Source organism: Cyprinus carpio, chromosome B7, assembly GCF_018340385.1.
Source record: "Cyprinus carpio isolate SPL01 chromosome B7, ASM1834038v1, whole genome shotgun sequence".
NCBI lineage: Eukaryota > Metazoa > Chordata > Actinopteri > Cypriniformes > Cyprinidae > Cyprinus > Cyprinus carpio.
In genome coordinates this window covers 6,143,607-6,166,482 of record NC_056603.1, presented here as the reverse complement: position 1 = coordinate 6,166,482, position 22,876 = coordinate 6,143,607, and the positions used below count along the sequence as shown (strand labels likewise).

Sequence of the window (22,876 nt, the reverse complement as noted above, 5' to 3'; positions counted from 1 at the left end):
ATATATTGTCCTTTGTTTTGGGAAAATAAAATCCATTTTATTTTACTTTATATTATTTTTCGAATTTTTTTTTCTGATGTGAAAATCTTGCCTGATATCGAAAGAGTTTATTTTTACATTAGTAATATTATTTTGCCAATTATTATTATTATTATTATTATTATTATTATTTGTCATAAAAGCAAGATTTTGGTTATTTAGTGTTGTGTAGTAATGGATGCATGAATGTTGTGACACTGGAAAAACACTTTCAATCCAGAAACCTTGTTGTGATACTGTAGGGAAAAAAAAGATTGTAAAGTGTTTTATAAAATTAACTTACAGTTTTAGTTTTTGTTGAACGATGAATGAAGTTTTTGTTTTTATTATTATTATTGACTTGTTTGTTTTGTATCTAGTTATAATAAATCTACAACATTTGTGTTGGTCTCTTTCAGTTTATCTTCAATAGCTGATGAATTACTGCACATTATACGTTTGTTTCTGATAATACGACACTGTAGGTCTATTCTAGAGTGATTTACAGCAAGGAAAAACTAAACTGAATTTAAGAATATAATTGTGCAATGTTTAGATCATTAAACAGACTTATCAACTTTTATAAGGGAGGAGAAAACACTTAATATAGCATATATATATATATTTAGTTTTTGTTGGGGTCAAGTCCAGTCAAACTCAATGCATTTTGGTGTAAATGCATCTGGCACTTCGTAGAAACTAGCAAAATTAGACACGCGATATTTAATTGGCATCTGTCTTAATTTCAGTAGTTTCTACCAAGTGACAGATATATTTGTGCCTAAAAAAAAAAAAAACAGTAATTGGATGTGCAGTAATTTCAATGCCATCATTACAATTTATTGACAAAATGAAGTGAGACAGAACTACAGTCTGGACTGTTTAATACAATGAATGTAAGCTGAGAGACATTAAGAAACTAAACACTGCTATTTTGTGTATTGTTGGGTCTTGTTGTAACATTTTATGTTTGACTTTAAGTACAATTTTGGTTTATTTGTAACAATTTTGATAATGTGTTGATGTAAAATCTGGGAGCTTAAGCAAAAAGCGGATGCGAACAGATAGACCAAGGCCACAAAAATAGGTAATAATAATAATAATAATAAATGATGCAATCTTCACTCACATTTTTACACTTTGACTCCTTTCTATCCAATTTTTTTCTTTTTTTTCTGATATTCACTATTTTCTGTGACTGTGCAAGACTTATTCATTTAACACTATAATTAGAAGAACAACTGAATGCAGCAGCCTAAACAGAAAAACTATTTGTGCTACAAACCTGTGTAGCCTCTTTATAATTAAGACAATACATTAAAGACGTCATATGACAATATAATTTGATAAGAAATACCAGTTACCAACAGCGAGTTGTTTTGTGCAACAGTAAATCCTGGAAGCCAATGACACGACCGCGCGCGCTCTTACATTAAAAATAAGGTGGATTGCATAGGCATATTTGAGTTTATTATTAGTCTGAAGCCTACACTAGAGTGTCATTTTATAACTGAACCAGTAGGGGGAGTAAAGTGTGAGGCTGGAGACAACCATACCCTCCACCTGTTTCATGCCTATAATCTGTGATATGTTGTTAAAAAATACAAATTACAATAAAAACCTGTCAGTGTTTTGCCCAAACCTACTCACATAACAGCTACGGCAGGTGAAGCCGCTATTTTTTCTTCAGCTTCTGGGTCAGTCCTTCCTGAAAGTGATTTTTTAGTGTTTGTGTTAGCAACCCTTACCAAAAAGTAGTATACTTCAAGTTTATTTTATTAAGTATACTTAAGTATAGTTCAAGTATATTTAAACTCTTTGTAAGTATAAGTCAAGTATACTTAAATACCATTTTAAGTATATTTCTGAGAAGTACATAAAGCCCATTTCTGAGAAGTACATAAAAAGTAAACTAAAAGCATAATTTCCTATTTTTAGTTTAAAAGAAGTATACTAATAGCACACTTGAATAAACTTCTTTTTCGTAAGGGAATGCAAATTAATAACAAACCAACTTTTTTTGTACATTTTAAGACCAAGGAAATAATACAGGAAATGGTCACTTACAACAGATTTCTTGACATTCTGACTGGCTGAGAGGACTGTTGAGGAGAGTTATGGGTAACTTTAACTAAAGGATTGTGTGTAATCATGATTAGAGAGCAGAAAATCGGGTGGACCTGTTTGATTTGAGTCAAAGTGAGGCCCGTGTCTGCTGTGCCACCTTGTGTTCGTGTGAACTGGTGTCTGTGTGTCTGTGTGTCATTATAAGGTTTAGCTGCTCTTCACCTCTGATTAGATCTGTCTTGATTCTGGCTGAACAGAGCATTTACACACATCAGTAACCCCATGCGGAGGAGAACGCAAACGAACCGAGGTTATTTCAGTTCACTTCTGCTGCTAAACATGATGTAACAACCACTGAAGTAAACTGCTGCTCTTCATTATGACATACGATTCATATAAGTTAGACTAGATTAGTTTGGCACCGTTCTTAATTATTCAGTTTTGTATCATTTAATTGATTGTAAAGACACAAATGTTACTGGAGATGCAAAATGTTTTGTAGCACAATACTGACAACCCAGCTAACAGGAAAGTTTCTCTCAAAGTTATAAGCTAGCAAAGGTCCTGGCAGTAACGAGTAACGGTAGGATGTTCATTCTACATTATCCGGTCTTTAATGTTATGAGAACATTCGGAAAAAGGTTAATGGAAACATCTGCAAAACATTCTTAGACCATATTTTTGTTAGCTTGGAATAACAGTTTTGCATTCACAAATTACAATAGCTAGCTATTTATGCTGATTACATCAGTTGTTTACAATTCTATTTATGAACTTCCCAAAGTAAAATGTCACTTTCATGTCATGTTGGAATTACCGTAATTACAATACAGTTCAGAAATTCTATTTGGATTGTTCACACTGTTTGAAATAATTAGTTGCTATGGTTACTCAGGATGCCAAAATGTATCTGACTTCGCTGTTGATGCCTTTCTTTTCATCTGTTATTCCATATCAGATTGAAACTATTCTGTATACAGCCTTTTTATCAAGAGTACAGATATTGGGGAATACAGTATATACAACTAACAGTCTTTAACTTGAGAAAGCTGTCATTTTGGTTGTTTTAGATAATGTCAAAACAGATGCAACATTTTGAAGTTGAAAACATCACAAACACACAGCTTTTCACTTCTCCAGATGTTAACTGATGGACTGGAGTGGTGTGAATCATTATGATATTTTTATCAGCTGTTTGGACTCTCATTCTGACGGCACCCATTCACTGCAGATAATCCATTACTGAGCAAGTGACATAATGCTAAATTTCTCCAAATCTGTTCTGGTGATAAAACAAACCCATCTATATCTTGGTCAGACTGATTCTTTAATCCAAAGCTATTTACAGAACAGCTCAACGTTTCTTCTGTGATGTCTCTGAAATGTATAACGTCTCTCATCTCTGTTTGTATGTTCTGTACATTTTTGCATTGAGCCTCTTGTTCTCTCTCTCCTCTTGCCTAAAGAAATGTGGGAGAGGAAGCAGAAGGCATGATGGTTGAGGGGTTGGTGTGGATAAGACGTTTTATTAAGCAGGTTTGGTGAGGTAAAGTGAGGCTTATCCCAGCAGATTTGGGGAGCAAGGCTTATTTGGGTCACAGAGCTTTATGACACAAGCAATTAGCAGCAGCGCTAGCAGGAGGGAGGCAGGCCTGAGATTAGCCGCCCTGAGCCGGGAGAGAAGGGGAGGCTCAGACAGCTGGGCCTCGTGAGGGGGTTTGGGCCGAGCATCTCTGTCCGGTTGACTGATTTGTTTCTCATCACACGCAACTCACGAGAGTGAGCAGATTTTGTTACTGACTCCAGTAAACACAGATTGGGGTGAGAGGCTGATGCCAGTTGCTGCTAGATGAAGCACAGGTGGCTGTCGACTACAAAAACAAAGCCCAGTGATCAGTTTCAACAAACCCCTTTAGTTAAGACGAGTATTTTTGCAAAGAGTTTGTTGCAAACAGCTGCAGATCATTTCTGATTGACTACAAATGGACTAGTCACTTGCATGTGAAAAATAATGTCTATCTATCTATCTGTCCGTCCGTCTATCTATCTATCTATCTATCTATCTGTCTATCTGTCTGTCTGTCTGTCTGTCTATCCAATATATTGTATCATATCTATCTATCTATCTATCTATCTATCTATCTATCTATCTATCTATCTATCTATCTATCTATCTATCTATCTATCTATCTATCTGTCTGTATGTCTGTCTGTCTGTGTGTCTGTCCAATATATTGTATCACATCATATCTATCTATCTATCTATCTATCTATCTATCTATCTATCTATCTATCTATCTATCTATCTATCTATCTATCTATCTATCTATCTATCTATCTGTCTGTCTGTCTGTCTGTCTGTCTGTCTATCCAATATATTGTATCATATCTATCTATCTATCTATCGATCGATCGATCGATCGATCGATCGATTGATCGATCGCTATCTATCTATCTGTCTGTCTGTCCAATATATTGTATCTATCTATCTATCTATCTATCTATCTATCTATCTATCTATCTATCTATCTATCTATCTATCTATCTATCTATCTATCTATCCACCAACCAATATACCATAATTCAGTTTTTTATGTCCAATATATTGTATCTATCTATCTATCTATCTATCTATCTATCTATCTATCTATCTATCTATCTATCTATCTATCTATCTATCTATCTATCTATCTATCTATCTATCTATCTATCTATCTGTCTGTCTGTCTGTCTGTCTGTCTGTCCAATCTATCTATCTATCTATCTATCTATCTATCTATCTATTTCTCTGTCTGTTGTTCTATCTATATCTATCTATCTATCTATCTATCTATCTATCTATCTATCTATCTATCTATCTATCTATCTATCTATCTATCTGTCTATCTGTCTGTCTGTCTGTCTGTCCAATATATTGTATCTATCTATCTATCTATCTATCTATCTATCTATCTATCTATCTATCTATCTATCTATCTATCTATCTATCTATCTATCTATCTATCTATCTATCTATCTGTCTATCTGTCTGTCTGTCTGTCTGTCTGTCTGTCTGTCTGTCTGTCCAATATATCTATCTATCTATCTATCTATCTATCTATCTATCTATCTATCTATCTATCTATCTATCTATCTATCTATCTATCTATCTATCTGTCTGTCTGTCCAATATATTCTATTCTATCTATCTATCTATCTATCTATCTATCTATCTATCTATCTATCTATCTATCTATCTATCTATCTATCTATCTATCTATCTATCTATCTATCTATCTGTCTGTCTGTCTGTCTGTCTGTCTGTCTGTCTGTCCAATATATTGTATCTATCTATCTATCTATCTATCTATCTATCTATCTATCTATCTGTCTGTCTGTCTGTCTGTCTGTCTGTCCAATATATCTATCTATCTATCTATCTATCTATCTATCTATCTATCTATCTATCTATCTATCTATCTATCTATCTATCTATCTATCTATCTATCTATCTATCTATCTGTCCAATATATTGTATCTATCTATCTATCTATCTATCTATCTATCTATCTATCTATCTGTCTATCTGTCCAATATATTGTATCTATCTATCTATCTATCTATCTATCTATCTATCTATCTATCTATCTATCTATCTATCTATCTATCCAATATATTGTATCTATCTATCTATCTATCTATCTATCTATCTATCTATCTATCTATCTATCTATCTGTCTGTCTGTCTGTCTGTCTGTCTGTCTGTCTGTCTGTCTGTCTTACTGTCTGTCCATATATCTATCTATCTATCTATCTATCTATCTATCTATCTATCTATCTATCTATCTATCTATCTATCTATCTATCTATCTGTCTGTATGTCTGTCTGTCTGTCTGTCTGTCCAATATATTGTATCATATCTATCTATCTATCTATCTATCTATCTATCTATCTATCTATCTATCTATCTATCTATCTATCTATCTATCTATCTATCTATCTATCTGTCTGTCCCTCTGTCTCTCTCTCTAATACATTCTATCATATCTATCTATCTATCTATCTATCTATCTATCTATCTATCTATCTATCTATCTATCTATCTATCTATCTATCTATCTATCTATCTGTCTGTCTGTCTGTCTGTCTCTCTGTCCAATATATTGTATCATATCTATCTATCTGTCTGTCTGTCTGTCTGTCTGTCTGTCCAATCTATCTATCTATCTATCTATCTATCTATCTATCTATCTATCTATCTATCTATCTATCTATCTATCTATCTATCTATCTGTCTGTCTGTCTGTCTGTCTGTCTGTCCAATATATTGTATCATATCTATCTATCTATCTATCTATCTATCTATCTATCTATCTATCTATCTATCTATCTATCTATCTATCTATCTCTATCTATCTATCTATGTTGTCTGTCTGTCTGTCCAATATATTGTATCATATCTATCTATCTATCTATCTATCTATCTATCTATCTATCTATCTATCTATCTATCTGTCTGTCTGTCTGTCTGTCTGTCTGTCTGTCTGTCCAATATATCTATCTATCTATCTATCTATCTATCTATCTATCTATCTATCTATCTATCTATCTATCTATCTATCTATCTATATATCAGTACAAATTCCTACCTATCTTACTAGCCAATATATTGTATCATATCTATCTATCTATCTATCTATCTATCTATCTATCTATCTATCTATCTATCTATCTATCTATCTATCTGTCTGTCTGTCTGTCTGTCTGTCTGTCTGTCTGTCTGTCTGTCTACTGTATATATATTTATCTATCTATCTATCTATCTATCTATCTATCTATCTATCTATCTATCTATCTATCTGACTGTCTATCTATCTGTCTGTCTGTCTATCCAGTACATTGTATCATATCTATAGTATCATATCTATCTATCTATCTATCTATCTATCTATCTATCTATCTATCTATCTATCTATCTATCTATCTATCAAATTCTATAACCTCCCTTACGGTTCATTATTCTTGTACAACATGAGGTCCACACTCATCTCACCTAATCAAAGGCAGCTCTGAGAGAAGGTAAGCTGTCTGTCATCAGTGGGGCAGTGAGACATGTGTCGTTGGATGCTTTGGCTTCCGGTGTTTTAAACCGATCCTGCTAATACTGTGATCATGTGTAGGGCAGCTCTAATGAAAGACGACACTAAAACAGCAGGAGTGACACAGGAGAGCAGTCCAGCAGCATTATAGCCTGCGCTTCATTGGATTTTACACAAACACAGATGGACGCCCAGGTGCACACTTCAGTAAATGACGCAACGCTTAAATGAAAACACTTTAGAGTAGAGCTGGATCAAGTGAACGAAGAGTACTGCTTTAAATACACACAGAATGATGCAGTTGCATTTATAACAATATACACCTTCATTCATCTCTTTCTCTCACACACAACACACGAGTTACTGAGAAACTGACAATAAAACAATACTAATAGAACAATACTGCCACATTAAAAAAAAATATTATGAGTGAATGTAGCCCTTTATTTCTAGAGCTGATTTTTTTCTCTTTTTTTTCTTTTTTGAATTTGAAGCTTGACAGCTGAAGAAACAGCAGCAAGAGTAAAAATTATTGAGAAAAGAAGAATAAAAGCAGAGCAGAGAGAGACAGAAAGGAGGAAACATCATTAGGTATTAGTAGGTCATACTGATGTCACTGGCAGACAGATTTGGCATATTTTGAATCATTTTTAAACATTCTATTACTGTAAGTTTATGCAGATGTTAAAGTGACATTCCTTAAACAGCAGAAAACCGAAACGTACACTTAACTCTTGTGCTGAACAGAATAAAAGACTTTAACACAGTGCTGCATTCTGGACTCATATATAGTCAAGAGTTTAACATTGTCATTTTTTTGCCGTTCTGTGACGGACAGGTCATGTGGGCGGGGCTTGTGAGCAGATCTGGGTGATGCTGGAAGTCACAGAGGCAGGCCTTAATGAGTATTAAAGTATTAGGTGAGAATAAGCCATCAGGATGAGCCCTGCAGGATTCCTAAACAACTCCAGTAACACCTGTTATATCATTCAAATCATTTATTCCTGAGCTCCAATTAATCCTGCAAACCATAAGTGCTGTTATGATCAGGTATCACTATAGAGGTCAAGAGAAGACAATCATAACATCTGTCTGTTCTATATCATCACTTTTGTTTATTGATCTTTTTAAGTGGTTGTGAGACAGATTTACACTGTATTTTGTTGTTTTTGAAAGACATCTCTTCTGCTCACCAAGGCTACATTTAATAACCAAAAATATAGTAAGTATTATTACAATTTAAAAAAAAAAACTGTTCTCTATTTGAATACATTTTAAGATGTAATTTATTTCACTTCTTATGGGTAAACTTTAATTGTAAATGCATTACTACACACACATATTTGGGCTTTATTGATCAAAAGGGGCAGTTTGAAATAATTTTCTTTAATAATCAATCAAGTTAAGAACTTCTTAAACTTTAAATTGTGAATAAACACTTGTGAATAAGCAGTATGAAAGGTCAAAGGTCAGAAGGTAAGTTTGTGACCAGATACTGAAATCGAATGCTGAATACTTTCCCAAATCAAACCAACAATAAACTTCACAACCTTACAAGTCCTGAAAATCTTCATATCACATTAAGATGTAAATTCACGTTAAACTAAACATTATATTATATTAAAATGTATATATAGAATTTTAAAATATATAAAAATGCAAATAGTTACCCAATGAGTAAAACAACTTAATAAAACGTCCTACAAATTCCTAAATATTATAGTATTTTGTATTAAGTCATATAAAAATACAAATAAAGAAATAAAAATACAATTAGCTCCCCAGTAAATTAAACAGCTTAATGCCCTAAAATAACTTATTATATTAATAATATAATAATATATAATATATAATGCCTATATATATATATATATATATATATATATATATATATATATATATATATATATATATATATATATATATAAATCTGTAGATATGATTAAAAGATGAATATGAGACAAAACTACAGAATGTCACATTTTATTATTGGTTGATTCAACACAAAGATGTTTTACCAGCTAAGAAGATCAGCACTTTTGGAGTTTCATCTCCCTATCTGATGTGAGCAGAAGTATTGGATCAGTTGCCTCACATGTCTTTCTAAGTGTTCAGCTGTGTCCTGTTGCATTAATTCTTCAGATATTAAAAGCAGGGAATGTGTCTCATCAGTTATATCCATTGCTTCTGCATTCTAAGTCTTGCATTCGATGATGACACACACAAACCAGGAATGAATACGAGGAAGCCGACTCTGAAAGAAAAGCAAGCAATTTGGATGCTGAAAGAAAAGAGGAAGTCAAATAGAACTACAGGAAAAAGAAAGGGCATGGAGAAATCAAGAGTTTGGAAACTACCGGCGACATCAGCAACTAACGACGACCTGATCGACTGAGAAAAACAACAGTAGTTGATGACAGACAAATCATAAAAGCTGTGAAAATGAACCCTAAAAATACATGTCTGTAAAATCACCAACAACCTCCAAAAAACTGGGGTGATGCTCTGACAATCTACAGTCCGCAGGAGAATTTGACACAGAATTACAGAAGCTACACAGCAAGATCGAAACCTGTGATCAGCACCAAAAATAGAAAGGCAAGGTTCTTCACAAATGTGAGCCAGTAGAGTTGTGGAACTGAGTTGATGGACCGATGAGACAAAGATTAACCTTTATCTAAGTGATTGGAAAGCAAAAGTGGGAAGGAAAAAGGGAACTGCAAATGATCCTAAGCACACAACCTCATCTGTAAAGCTTGGTGGAGCTAGTGTCATGGCATGGGCACCCATGGGTGTCTCTAGAACAGGACCTCTTCATTTTAATGATGACTTAATGTATGATGGCAGTAGCAGAATGAATTTGGAAGGGTACAAAATCATCTTGGCTACCAAAATTCAAGAAAATGCCACCAAACTCATTAGAAAGCACTTCATATTGAATCAGAACAATGTTCAGTCAAGGGCTTTATCAGGGCAAAGAAATGGAAAGTCTTAGATTACCCAAATCAATCTCCAGATTTAAATCTGATTGAACATTAATTTCACCAGCTGAAGAGGAGACTAAAGACAGAAACTCCCCAAAACAAGCAACAGTTGGAATTGGCTGCATTAAAGGCTGGAGAAAAGCATTTCAAAGCATAAGACCAAGAGTCTGGTGATGTCTATGAGTCACAGACTCACTGCTCTGATTGCATGCAAGGGATCTGCAACTAAATATTAGCTTTTTATCTTTTACATCTGCCTTAAATTCAACTGTTCCAGTACTTACAGTATGCTCACATCAAATAGTTGGATGAACTCTAAAAGTGCTGTCCTTTTTATTTAGTAAAACATGTATGTGTCAAAAGACCTAATAATAAAATGTGACATTCTGTAGTTTTGTCAAATATTTATCTTTTAATCATATTTGCAAATGTCTTGACTCCACAGCAGAGAAAGCAATTTTGTCTTTACTGTTCCAATACTTATGGAGGGCACTGTATGTTTATATATATTTAACAAAAACACACACAACTCAAGTCAGCATGATAGAGAAACAAGCGTGTGTGTGTTTGTACTCTTCCTATTCTGCTGATTGGAAAACAGTTGATCTTTCCTCCTCCACTCCACAACGACACACAGGGAAGTGGAGCCGTTTGTTTAGTGTGTTTTGTGTGTAAGGGAGGAGGGGATACGGCAACAGTGTGGCATTGATTTGCAAACGAGTTTGTAATTAGCTGTTTGCAATAGAGTATTAGTGTGTGTGTGTGTGTGTGTGTGTGTGTGTGTGTGTGTGTGTGTGTGTGTGTTTCAGCCCTTAAGCACATTTTTGTGATTGTGTGTCGCTCTTGTCTTGGGTAAATGAGGTGCTCCATGATAAGCAGATAACACTAATTAGTTCTCCACCCATTTACTTGTTAAGTGTGTTTGTGTGGGTTTCTAGGCCGAGGTAATTCTCCATCCCACCCGCGGCTTCTGCCCGCTGGCCACGTTAAGGAGCCCAATTTAAGCCTAATTAATTATGCCAAGTGGGGTTCCATGGCAAAGACTGGAAATAATGTGAAGAGACACTTCATACATTATCCGATCTTATCCGATCATAACCCATATAAACAAAGACCAGATAATTAATAAGCATATTGTGCATACAATTAGCATTTGATTGATTTAGTCATTTTTAAATCTGTCTGTAGGAACTGCAATCTGTTTGGTCTAGTTTGGGTTGCAGGATAAAAATAAAATTATTCAGAATTATTCAGCATTATTCATTTTTTTGGTAATCCACCTTTTACGTTTTATTGATTTCAGTGTAATATTTACTTTTTTAAAGGTTTTGCATGTTAAATAAAATTTGGTTTTAATTTATAATTTTAATTTATTTAAATGTCATATTTTAATATTAAAAAATAATGACAGAAATAACAGCTAATTATTAATTGAAGATAATATACCTATTACTTCTAAATGATTTAAATTTAATATATTTAATGTTTTAAAACCACTTGTGAAAAAACAATAACATTAACTTAATCACCTTAGAGCATCTGAATCAATTCAATTCAGTCAAAAAATATGGGGAAGTACATTTTACATTTCTTAAACAGTTGTTTGTGTGTGTGTGTGTGTGTGTGTGTGTGTGTGTGTGTGTGTGTGTGTGTGTGTGTGTGTGTGTGTGTGTGTGTGTGTGTGTGTCTGTCTGTGTGGGGGTGTGTGTGTGTGTCTGAGAGTCAGATTAATAGAGAAAATGATCTTCACTGAGCTCATTTCTCCCCTTCTGTCTTTTGCTGTTAATTTGATCACTTTAATGTTTTTAATTTTAATTATAAAATTTGTAAAATTGAAATGGCTAAAATCAGCTCATATAATAATAATAATTATTTATATAATTAATTGTTGTAAATGTATTATTTAATATTATATATATATATATATATAGATTATATATATATATATATATATATAATATATATATAAAATAACAATACATACATATATATATATATATATATATATATATATATATATATATATATATAATATATATTAAATAATACATGATGATAATAATGATGATGATGATAATAATAATAACAGGACTTTGAGTATTCCTATTTAATTATTATTAATGAGATCATTATTAATGTCTTCTAAGGGTGTATTAGCTGTGTTTTATTACAGGTAACAGATGTTAATGGAATAACAAAGGCTTTTGTGCTTCATGAAAACAAACTTTCAGAACACATGCACAAATCCCCCCATAATGACAGATCAATGTAGATCTAGACAGATCAGATAAGAGCCTCCAAATCTCGACCTTCACCTGACTGCAACCTTTACTGAGCAGTCCGTATGAAGATTTAGCATCATTTGCCCCGAGAGCACGATTAAGACCGGTTATGAGCCATATGCTCCACACACAATACTGTGTTTCACTGAAAGATTCCAATCAGAACACCAGAAGGTCTGAACATAAAAAAAGAAAAAATCCATTCTGATGTCAAAGAAGACCGATGAAGTGAACGCTTTCTTCAGAAATGTAACAGTGATTATGAACCCCAGAATGGTCTTTCCACAAAACTGGAACTAAAAAAGTGATCTAAAACAAATTTCAAATATTTGAAACATTTTATCAAACAAAGATTGCTAAATAATGCATAAATTCTGTCGCTATATTAATGTATGTTGACTGGAAAACAAAATGCATATAACAGTATAAAATAAAGGAGATTGTGTCTATATCTATACTTTAGGTCTGTCTCCTTAATAATGACTCTGTCATGTCAAATTAATTATTTGACATGTCTATGTAAATTTGAAATGATCTGTTTCCTATATATTATATTTTCTTGTGTTTTCTGTCTAAATACAGAAAATCCTCAAAGTATGATATTATTGTGACATTATATATATTTTAAATTAGTATGCAGTATTAGTAGTATTAGTATTATAAGTTCATCATTTTATAAGATGTCACTGTGTGTGTATTTTAAAAAAAATCATATATAGGGAGAATAAATGCAATATGTTTTAATAAACTTTAAATATATATTATTCACCTTGCTATATATATATATATATATATAATATATATATATATATATATATAATATATATATATATATATATATATATATATATATATATATAGTCACAGCTGATGTCAGATATTCATTTATTAACATTAAGTAATATAATTTGTAAAAAAAAAAAATGTGTAATGAAACATATTTCAGCAGTAAGGTATAGTTGCAGGTTTGTTTAACCAATTTGTTGACAGATGCTTATGCTAAACCGGATTAATAGTAAAATTGTCTTGTGCCGGCCTGATTAATGTCCAGAAGATCTGGAGGGGGATATTATTGTAATAAGGTGCTGTTGGGCATCAGGCGCTCAGAGCTGCTCCAGGGTCACAGAGGAGACGGTGCAACCGCGTCCAGATTAATTAAAGAGGTATTAGTCAGTCGGGATTGTGGTGGATTCTGAAGCCATTTAGGCAACATGCATCTCGAAACGTCTCCTCGGAGCGGCATGTGATCGTGATTTCCACGGCCTAAGCGCCTCGCTCCGATCAAATCCCAATTAAAGACGGTATGACAACACCAAAGGCCTCTGGTACATTTATCACATACAGCGCCTGAGCAACCCAAACAAAAGAGAGATTCGCTGAGATTAGTGCATCTTTCTGTCCTATATGGAAAAATGCAGAACTGTAATAAAATAAAATAAAATAAAATAAAATAAAATAAAATAAAATAAAATAATAAATCAGAACTGGCTCAACTATTCAGAGGAAAGTGTGAAAATCTACATCAGTTCGAGCAAAAAACTCAAGCAAAAAAATGTTAAGGACATTTTTCTCAATTCTAGTTTTGGCACAGAATAACATTTTTATAACTATTTAGATTTTTAAATTAGGTTTCTATTAATTTTTTAAATGTAGCTTTTTTTTTTTTTACAAAGATAGACAGAATATTTATAATATTTATAAAGAACACTTATAAATATATTTTGAATGACTAACATTTCTGTTAAATATTTGTTATTTTTAATTAACATTTATTTATTATTATTATTATTGTTAATATTTTTGTAAAAAAATTTTTTATTTATTTGTATTTTACCTCTAACATGCCATCTTAACTCAACCAGAAATGATCTGCAACTTGTTTGATAGACTTCATATATAAAAAAAAATATGCTAAATTATTATAAATGCAACTTATTTTTAAGAAAATGCATCATGTGTACAATTACAAAAATTCACTGCAAAGTCATCATATCCTTATACAAGCAAACATTTTAACATAAGACATGAGTTTAAATTTTTTTAACTTTCAAATAAATCAGACGTGAATAGTGCATGCAAGAATGAAATTGATATATTTCTGCATCCTACAAGATCATTGATATCTAAAATAAGAACAGTAAGGTGCATTTACAAACCTTTGAAAGGTTTCATAATATACTTAACCTTTCATAACCACTAATATACTAAAAGGTTTCAGAAGTGGGTTTTCACAGCAACGCCACAGAAGAACCACCTTTGGTTTCTCAAAGAAGCAAACAGTTCCTTAAAAGAACCACTTTTCTTAGTGTTAGGAACTTTTTAAGAATCTTTTTCCACTGTAAAGAACAGTTTGTGGAATGGAGAGGTTCCATGGATGTTCAAGGAACAATCAACACCAGCAAAATACATTTTTAAGAGTGTATAGTTAAAATAGCGTTAATAATATCACTAAAGTCTCACATCGCTGAGCATTAGCATGTGTTACATAAACCAGAACTGGTTTCACTGGCTGCATCAGGTTTCCATTCATCCAGCAGAATGAAATAAGTCTGAGACAGTTAATGTGCTCCACAGTTAGTCAAACAACCCGATCATCCCGTCCGTCCCTCCGCGAGCAGCCCCCCGCCGAGCGGCGCTTAATCCTCCTCAAAACAAGCAAAGATGCTAATTCAATCTCTCTATAAATAGGCTTGACTTCTGCCGCTCCTCCTTTACTAGAACTGGAAGACACCGCCGTTCCGCGATTCCCCCCAGATCCTACCGGGAAGTCGGTCGCTTTAGCGGTGCGTTATATAACGGGTGCATCCTGGAGTGAGTGTAAAGCTAAACTTGCGCGCAATGGTGATATAAACAGACGCGCCAAACGCATCCCTTAAACATAGCCATGTTTCCTCTGCCGCTGTTCACACCTGAGCAGGTGGCTCGAGTCTGCGAGAATCTGGAGGAGACTGGAGATATGGAGCGCTTGGGTCGCTTCCTCTGGTCGCTGCCCGCCGCGGTGCCCGGTTCCGCCGGAGAGCTGCTCAACCGGCACGAGTCGGTGATGCGCGCCCGCGCTCTCGTCGCCTTCCACGGCGGGAACTTCGAGGCTCTCTATCAGATCCTGCAGAGCCACCGCTTCACTCGGGAGTCCCACGCCAAGCTGCAGGACCTGTGGCTGGACGCGCACTACCGCGAGGCGGAGCGCCTGCGGGGGAGGCCCCTGGGCCCGGTGGAGAAGTACCGCATCCGGAAGAAGTTCCCCCTTCCTCGGACCATCTGGGACGGAGAGCAGAAGACGCACTGCTTTAAGGTGAGACACACGGGAAACATGCCAAACTTCGCTGTGCTGTTGGGGAGTCACTATCACTCTAAAAAATGCTTCACCCAACTTGGGTTATTTGGCAACCCAGCGCTGGGTGAATATTGGACAGTACACATGTTGTGTTATCTTGGGTTAATGTTTTTTTTTTTACCCAACATGCTGGGTTGTTATATTTAAGTATTTTAGTGTAAAGTTATAAAGACTGAAGGAAGGATATTTCGGACACGCCCACTCCTTACTACTACTTGCAACATTTTTTGATTAATATTGGTTATAAAAGCTTTGAAGCATCACAGATGGAAAGATGAGGCTTGTGCCGTGACCATAAATACAAACTACATCTTCTTTGAAGTTGTAACACTTTCAAACATATCCATCAGCCTTTACACAGAAGAACTTTCTGCTCTCAATTCATGCATTTCAATTACATTTGTAGTTTTCTAAAGAAATTCATATGCACAAAATATATTGGTCTACAAAACTCATTTCAAGTGTCGACTCAAACCTTCTGAAAGGTTTTTAAGGTCATAAGAAATTTAAAATTCAAACTCTTGATTGATAGTGTAAGCTGATTTAATTATGCACAGATATTTCTAAGCCACTTTTTACAATGTGACTTAAAGTCTACAAAAGCATGCTGAAAAATACTTAAAAACAAAGTGTGCATGAATCAGGCTTTGTATCTGATTGTTTGTGCACTAAAATGTTTCGTCATCTAAAAAAAAAAGTGCTACTTTTCCTGGCTCAATTCCAGGTGAAAATATAATTGAATGTGACAAACAAAGTCATTTCGAGGGCCTGACCGAATAGAAATAGCTCTACATTTTCACTTTTAAAGTGTATTTAAACAGTGGCAGTGCAAACAAATGAGGGTTTAATTGCGCTTCATTCTCCACACCACAATGCAAACACAGCAGCTCTGACAGCATGAGAGACTCTCCCGGCGCTTCTTAAGCCTCTTGAGCCGAGGACCACCTGTGGCATTTAAGCTCTCATTCCCCATGATGACTTTCTACCTTTTCACCCTGCTCCAGATTAACTCACAGCTAAACTGCTCTGCAAAGCCCTCATAACGATTCCCCGAGTCCGAGATTGTTTTTGCAGACCGGCCCAATGTGAATTGAAACGGAAAGTGGATTATAAAGTGGTCTGCGAGCCCGTTCACTTCACAAAGGTGCAGGAAATGCTGGCAATGAAGCGTAATCACTGCAGCAGACGGTATATGAGCGCTAGCGCCTTAACACACAAACCGGGATTGACTTCAGAAGGCCTGATCCCAGAACAGTGCTTTAAGCCTAATAACAACTTCTGCCCTTCTCAGCTTGGATTTCCAAGGACGTCATGATGAAATATCAACTGTTGCACGACTACGAGTGTATAATGTGAAGCTAATTGCAACAAATCAACACTATAAACAGTACGTATGAAGGAAAGCTGATTTTTTTAGATGAATAACACTGGTTAATTTAGATGTTACTCGCATTTTTTTTTTTGCCAGTGTAATGAGAGTGATCCTCTTTAGCACCCAGATAACAGTGTTTCTCCAGGTTATAGTGATCTATAAATACATCCTACCCTGCAGACTGATTATTTTAAATGTGCTTTAATTAGATATAATGCTGTTATCCATCTCAAGCTAAAAAAAAACAATAATCACCAAAAAATACCACCCAGCATCAAACAACCAGTAATAAGCACATCAACAATATTTGTAGCAATAGCCAACAATACACTGTATGGGTCAAAATTATCAATTTTTCTTTTATGCCAAAAATCATTAGGATATTAAGTAAAGCTTATGTTCCATGAAGATATTTTGTAAATTTCCTACCGTAAATATATAAAAAACTTAATTTATCATTAGTAATATGCATTGCTAAGAACTTCATTTGGACAACTTTAAAGATGATTTCTCAATATTTAGATTTTTTTGCACCCTCAGATTCCAGATTTTCAAATAGTTGTATCTCGGCCAAATATTGTCTGATCCTAACAAACCATACATCAATGGAAAGCTTATTTATTCAACTTTCAGATTATGTATAGATCCTATTTTCAAAAATATTTACCCCTATGACTGGTTTTGTGGTCCAGGGTCACAAATAGGTTCTTACAGGTAATTTCTGAAAATGTGCACAAAAATCTGATGATTTATGCAAAAAAAATTAGAAACATTCTTGGAAAATAAAAAAATTAGCTGAAAAAAAAATAGATTGAATTTGTGATTCAGTCTACTCTAGCATTTAAATGTTTGGAGTCAGTATACAGTAAGTGAAAAAAAAAAATTTATTCAGCAGGGATGTATCGAATTGATCTAAAGTGATAGTAAAGACTTTTATAATGTTTTAAAAAGATTTCTATTAAGTTTACACAAAAAAAAAATTAAGCAGCACAACCATTTTCAACATTGATAATACTTTCTTGAGCAGTAAATCAGCATATCAGAATGATTTCTGAAGGATCATGTGACACTGAAGACTGGAGTAATGATGCTGAAAATACAGCTTTGATCACAGAATAAATTACATTTTAAAATATATTCAAATAGAAAACTGTTATTTTAAATTGTAATAATATTTCACTGCTTTACTGTATATCTGATCAAATAAATGCAGCTTTGATGAGCAGAAAAGACTTCTTTAAAAATATAAAAAAACAAAAAAAATTTGAACGATGCTGTAACTTTGAAGTCACTGTCATTTTCTGGACTTAGTGACAGCGGTCTTGGTTTTGTGTTTTCAGGAGCGAACCCGTAGCCTCCTGAGAGAATGGTACCTGCAGGATCCCTATCCAAACCCCTCCAGAAAGCGTCACCTGGCCCAGGCCACAGGACTCACACCCACTCAGGTGGGCAATTGGTTCAAAAACAGAAGACAGCGGGACAGAGCGGCGTCTGCTAAAAACAGGTACACAAACAAACATAGTCTGTTACAGCTACACTGTAAAAATGAATGGCGGAGAAATAAACAACAAGACAACATGATTAATTAAGATTTGTCTTGAAACTTCTATTTGCCAGTTTGTATTTCATTGCTTATTTGGTATTGTTAATGTTTGCCAAATCTATTCAAATCATTTTCATTATTCAAAATATGGCTTAAATAAAGCAAAATACGAATATTAAGTAGAAATAAAAACACACATAAATGAGAAATGTTGCCTCAACAACTAACTGCAATTACTTAATGTTCGAAAATGACATTATAACTACAACTGAAATTAAGGCTATATTAGAAATATAAAAAACCCAAACCCAATAAAAATGGAAAAAAGCACATTATAAAATACTAAAACTTGAGTAAATATAAATTATATATGCATACATAAATTAAAGCTTATTCAAACTTTTAATAAATACTATAATAATGTATTAAATATACTAAAAATACTAACAACGTAAATGCACAAGACATTACATGGTATTAAATAAAGCTTACAGTAATATGAACAGCTCATATAAAAATAATGGTAACACTTTACAATCATGTTCATTATTTAATGTTAATTAATGCATTAACTAATATTAACTAACAGTGAGCAATAGATTTGTTGCAGTATTTTTAATCTTTGTTAATGTTAATTAATACAAGTGTTAAACTGTTCTTTGCTAATTCATGTTTACTCAGGTCCATTAATTAATATTAGGTCAAAAGCACTATAAAAGTATGCATATGACTATATAGTTAAATTTGGGTGCGTTTCTGACACCAAATATTGTATAGCTTCAGAAGGGTTAATAAAGTGCACAAGTTACATGGTCCATGGTTACACTTGCCTTATGGTCCTTTTACACTCTTAAAAATAAAGGTTCTTTTTTGGCATCAATGGCTCCATGAAGAGCCATGGAACTATTCTATTCCACAAAAGTTTCTTTATAGTGGAAAAATGTTTTATTATTTATATTATTATTATTATTATTATTTTTTTTAGGCTTTTAAAATGTTCTTCACATGAAGGAAAAAAAAATTTTTTTTTAAGAAATGTTTCCTGAAGGGCCCTTTGGGAAACCAAAAATGGTTCTTCTATGGCATCACAGTGAAAACCCCCCTTTTGGAACCTTTATATTTAAAGGGATAGTTCACCCAAAAAATGAAAATTCTCTCATTAATTATTCACCCTTATGTCTATCAAAACCAGTACAACCTTCGTTCATCTTCAGAACACAAATTAAGATATTTTTGATGAAATCCGAGAGCTCTCTGACCCTCCACAGACAGCAAGGATCCTTACACGTTCAAGGCTCAGAAACGTAGCAAAGAGATTGTTAAAATAACATTTGACATCAGTGGTTCAACTGTAATTTTACGAAGCTACAAGACTGTTTTGTTTGCAAAGAAAACAAAAATAACGACTTTATTCAACAATTTGTCTCCTCCACGTCACCCTATAAAGCCATTTTAGAGGGTATCACATGCGTAAACAACGTATGTACGCGGAAACGCAGTTTACATTGTTTACACTTTGTTCTAAACGTAAACAGCGTACATTGTGCATACGTTTATAGCGGTACGCGGAGGAGACGAATTGTTGAATAAAGTCGTTATTTTTGTTTTCTTCACACGCAAAAAGTATTCTCATAGCTCACATGGATTATTTTAACGATCTCCTTGCTACGTTTCTGAGCCTTTATCATGTAAGGATCCTTGCTGTCTATGGAGGATCAGAGAGCTCTCGGATTTCATCAGAAATATCTTAATTTGTGTTCTGAAGGTCGTACGGGTTTGAAACGACATGAGGGTGAGTAATTAATGACAGAATTAAAATTTTTGGGTGAACTATCTCTTCAAATATAAAGGTTCCAAAATGTGTTTTTTCACAGTAATGCCATAAAAGAACCATTTTTTGGTTTCCCAAAGAGCCCTTCAGTGAACATTTCTTAAAAATAACCTTTTTTTCCCCCCTTTAAGAGTGTAGGAGCTTTAAATATATCTATGTTGATTTGCATCTCAAGAGTAAATCTCCATCTACCGCACTCTTTTTTCCCCCAGGCTGCAGCAAGATTCCTCCCTCCTTCCCTCTGGAAGCTCTCCAGAATGCTCCTCGGAGCACAACACGCACCTCCAGGGCTCCTCACCGCATCGTCCCGGGAGCCCAGGGGAGAACAGCGACTGCAGCTCGGGCACGGGGCCGCGGGGACCGGGGCCTCCACACCAGACATATCCGTCAGCAGCGACAGCGACTTTGAGTCGTGAAGAACGCCTGCACTGGAAACACATGAGATTTGAAGCGTCTGGAGGGCAGAGGACTGCTGCTTAGACATGCACTTAAAGGACAGACTGAGGAATCAGCTCGATTGGCTGTTATGAATCCCACTAAAAAGGACGAAGTCCTCAGTTACTCCCTTTTTTGTGTTTGGTCCGTCCCTGACCAAAGAGGAGCTACGATTTTAAGACTGGACCTCTTAAAAGGCACGTGCCAAATCAGTCTGTTCAGGTTCATTGGCTTTTTCAATCATTCTAATACTCAGGTGGCACAAAATGAGAGACATATCACACAGAAGGACATATATTATGCAAATTTTGTATTTAAAGACTAGTCTAGATCGTCCAGCCAGGCCTTTCATAGCACTACAAACATGAAACGGTTTGAGCTGCTTGTCCAAAAAAAAAAAAGAGACAAGGTAGAAGTAACTTGCTGCTGTATGTTTTCATAAGAATATAGTGTAGGCTGTGTCAGTGCTTGTGTTAAATGAGGATTTAGGTCCATTGAACTGTTTTACACAGGAAAATAATCATGATGAACATAGATTAACTCACATGTTATGGAATATTAATGCTGCTAACCTTGCTGTGAATTTCTGAGCCACCAAATGGTGCTGCAAAAACAACAGCCGAACAGGTTTCTATATTAACATCTCACAAATGACACATCAACATGCTGTACATTTCATTTCAGTGAACAGCGTCACTCAGCTTTTTATGTGCCTACACTCATCAAACTGTATGATCGTCCGTCGTTTATCACTTCCACACCCATACTCACCAAAGTCACACGAAGAACTCGACTGTCTTGTCTTCATTTTGTCTGTTGTTTGCAATTTTGAAATAAATGAAATTATTTTTGAAGAGACTCAAAGTGTGAATTGTAGATGCTGAACAGCTGGTAAAACAAGTGAACAATTAACTAAATGACCCGTTCAAATAATACAGCTTTACAAAACCTAAATCACCATTTGAAGGAATAAATTAAAATACTATCATAATTTCATTACCGTCATGTCATTACAAACCTTTACGACTTTCTGTAAAACACAAAAGAAATTCGGATCTTCTGATCCATACTTGTATAAAAAAGAACAATATTTTATTCTAAAAGTATATGTATTGCATTTCTAAATATAATATATTTTCACCTATGAATTATAAGCCAAATCATAGCCATTTTTTTCATAAAGTTTAATATTTTACTGTATAAGTATTTTTTATTGCTTTTACGTTTACATTTTCTCAGTTATAAGGTTATATTTTACAGTAATTTAAATATCTACTGTCTTATAAAATATAATGCATAATAATTCATAAATAAATACAAGTACTGTATGATAAATTCAACAATTAACAGTTTTTACTATAAAACTTTTTGGAGAAAAAAATCCATTAAATTACACATTTTTAGAGTGTTTTTCTTCTTTAAACTCTTTTACTGTAAAAGTTGCTTTGTTAAATAGACTAAATGTTTTCTCAATTATAAGGATAATTTTAAATTTTAAATGACATGTATTATCTTTTAAAATGTTACATTTTATTGTATGACAAGGTAACTTACAGTTCAGCCGTCAACAAGTTTTACTATAAGGTTTATGCAATATTTTTCCATTAAATCACATAGAGTTCAACTCTGCAAGTTAAAATTTGCAAGGATTTCATTTCTGTATACATACTGCTTTCTTAATGTATCATTTCTCTTATTTACATATTTTTCAAGATATAATATATCTACTGTGTGATAAGATAATTGGCAGTTCAGTAATTAACAGGTTTTACTCGAAGATTTGTTCATTGCTTTTCCATTAGATTACATGTCTAGAGTGTAACTGTGCAAGATAAGATGTTTTTCTTCAGGGATCTGACCGCTTGCAGTGAAGGCGGAGTTGCAGTGTTCCTCAGGTAAACCAGCCCCTTTAAATCTGACCTCACTTCACA

The 22,876-nt window shown here is 34.1% G+C and overlaps 1 long non-coding RNA gene and 1 pseudogene across 2 annotated transcripts; one reads left to right on the top strand and one right to left on the bottom strand.

Annotated features, from left to right (window-relative positions):
* Positions 1–14,504: 14,504 nt before the first annotated feature.
* On the bottom strand, positions 14,505–20,946 carry LOC122137813. 2 transcript variants are annotated; one of them, XR_006155079.1, is made up of 3 exons: positions 20,809–20,946; positions 18,510–18,627; positions 14,505–15,688 (listed from the first exon to the last, which is right to left on the bottom strand). It is a non-coding gene; the product is annotated as an uncharacterized LOC122137813 (long non-coding RNA). The 2 variants fall into 2 exon arrangements; XR_006155080.1 differs by having other exon boundaries at positions 18,510–18,630; positions 20,809–20,928.
* Positions 15,315–21,972, top strand: LOC122137803 (annotated as a pseudogene).
* Positions 21,973–22,876: the final 904 nt, after the last annotated feature.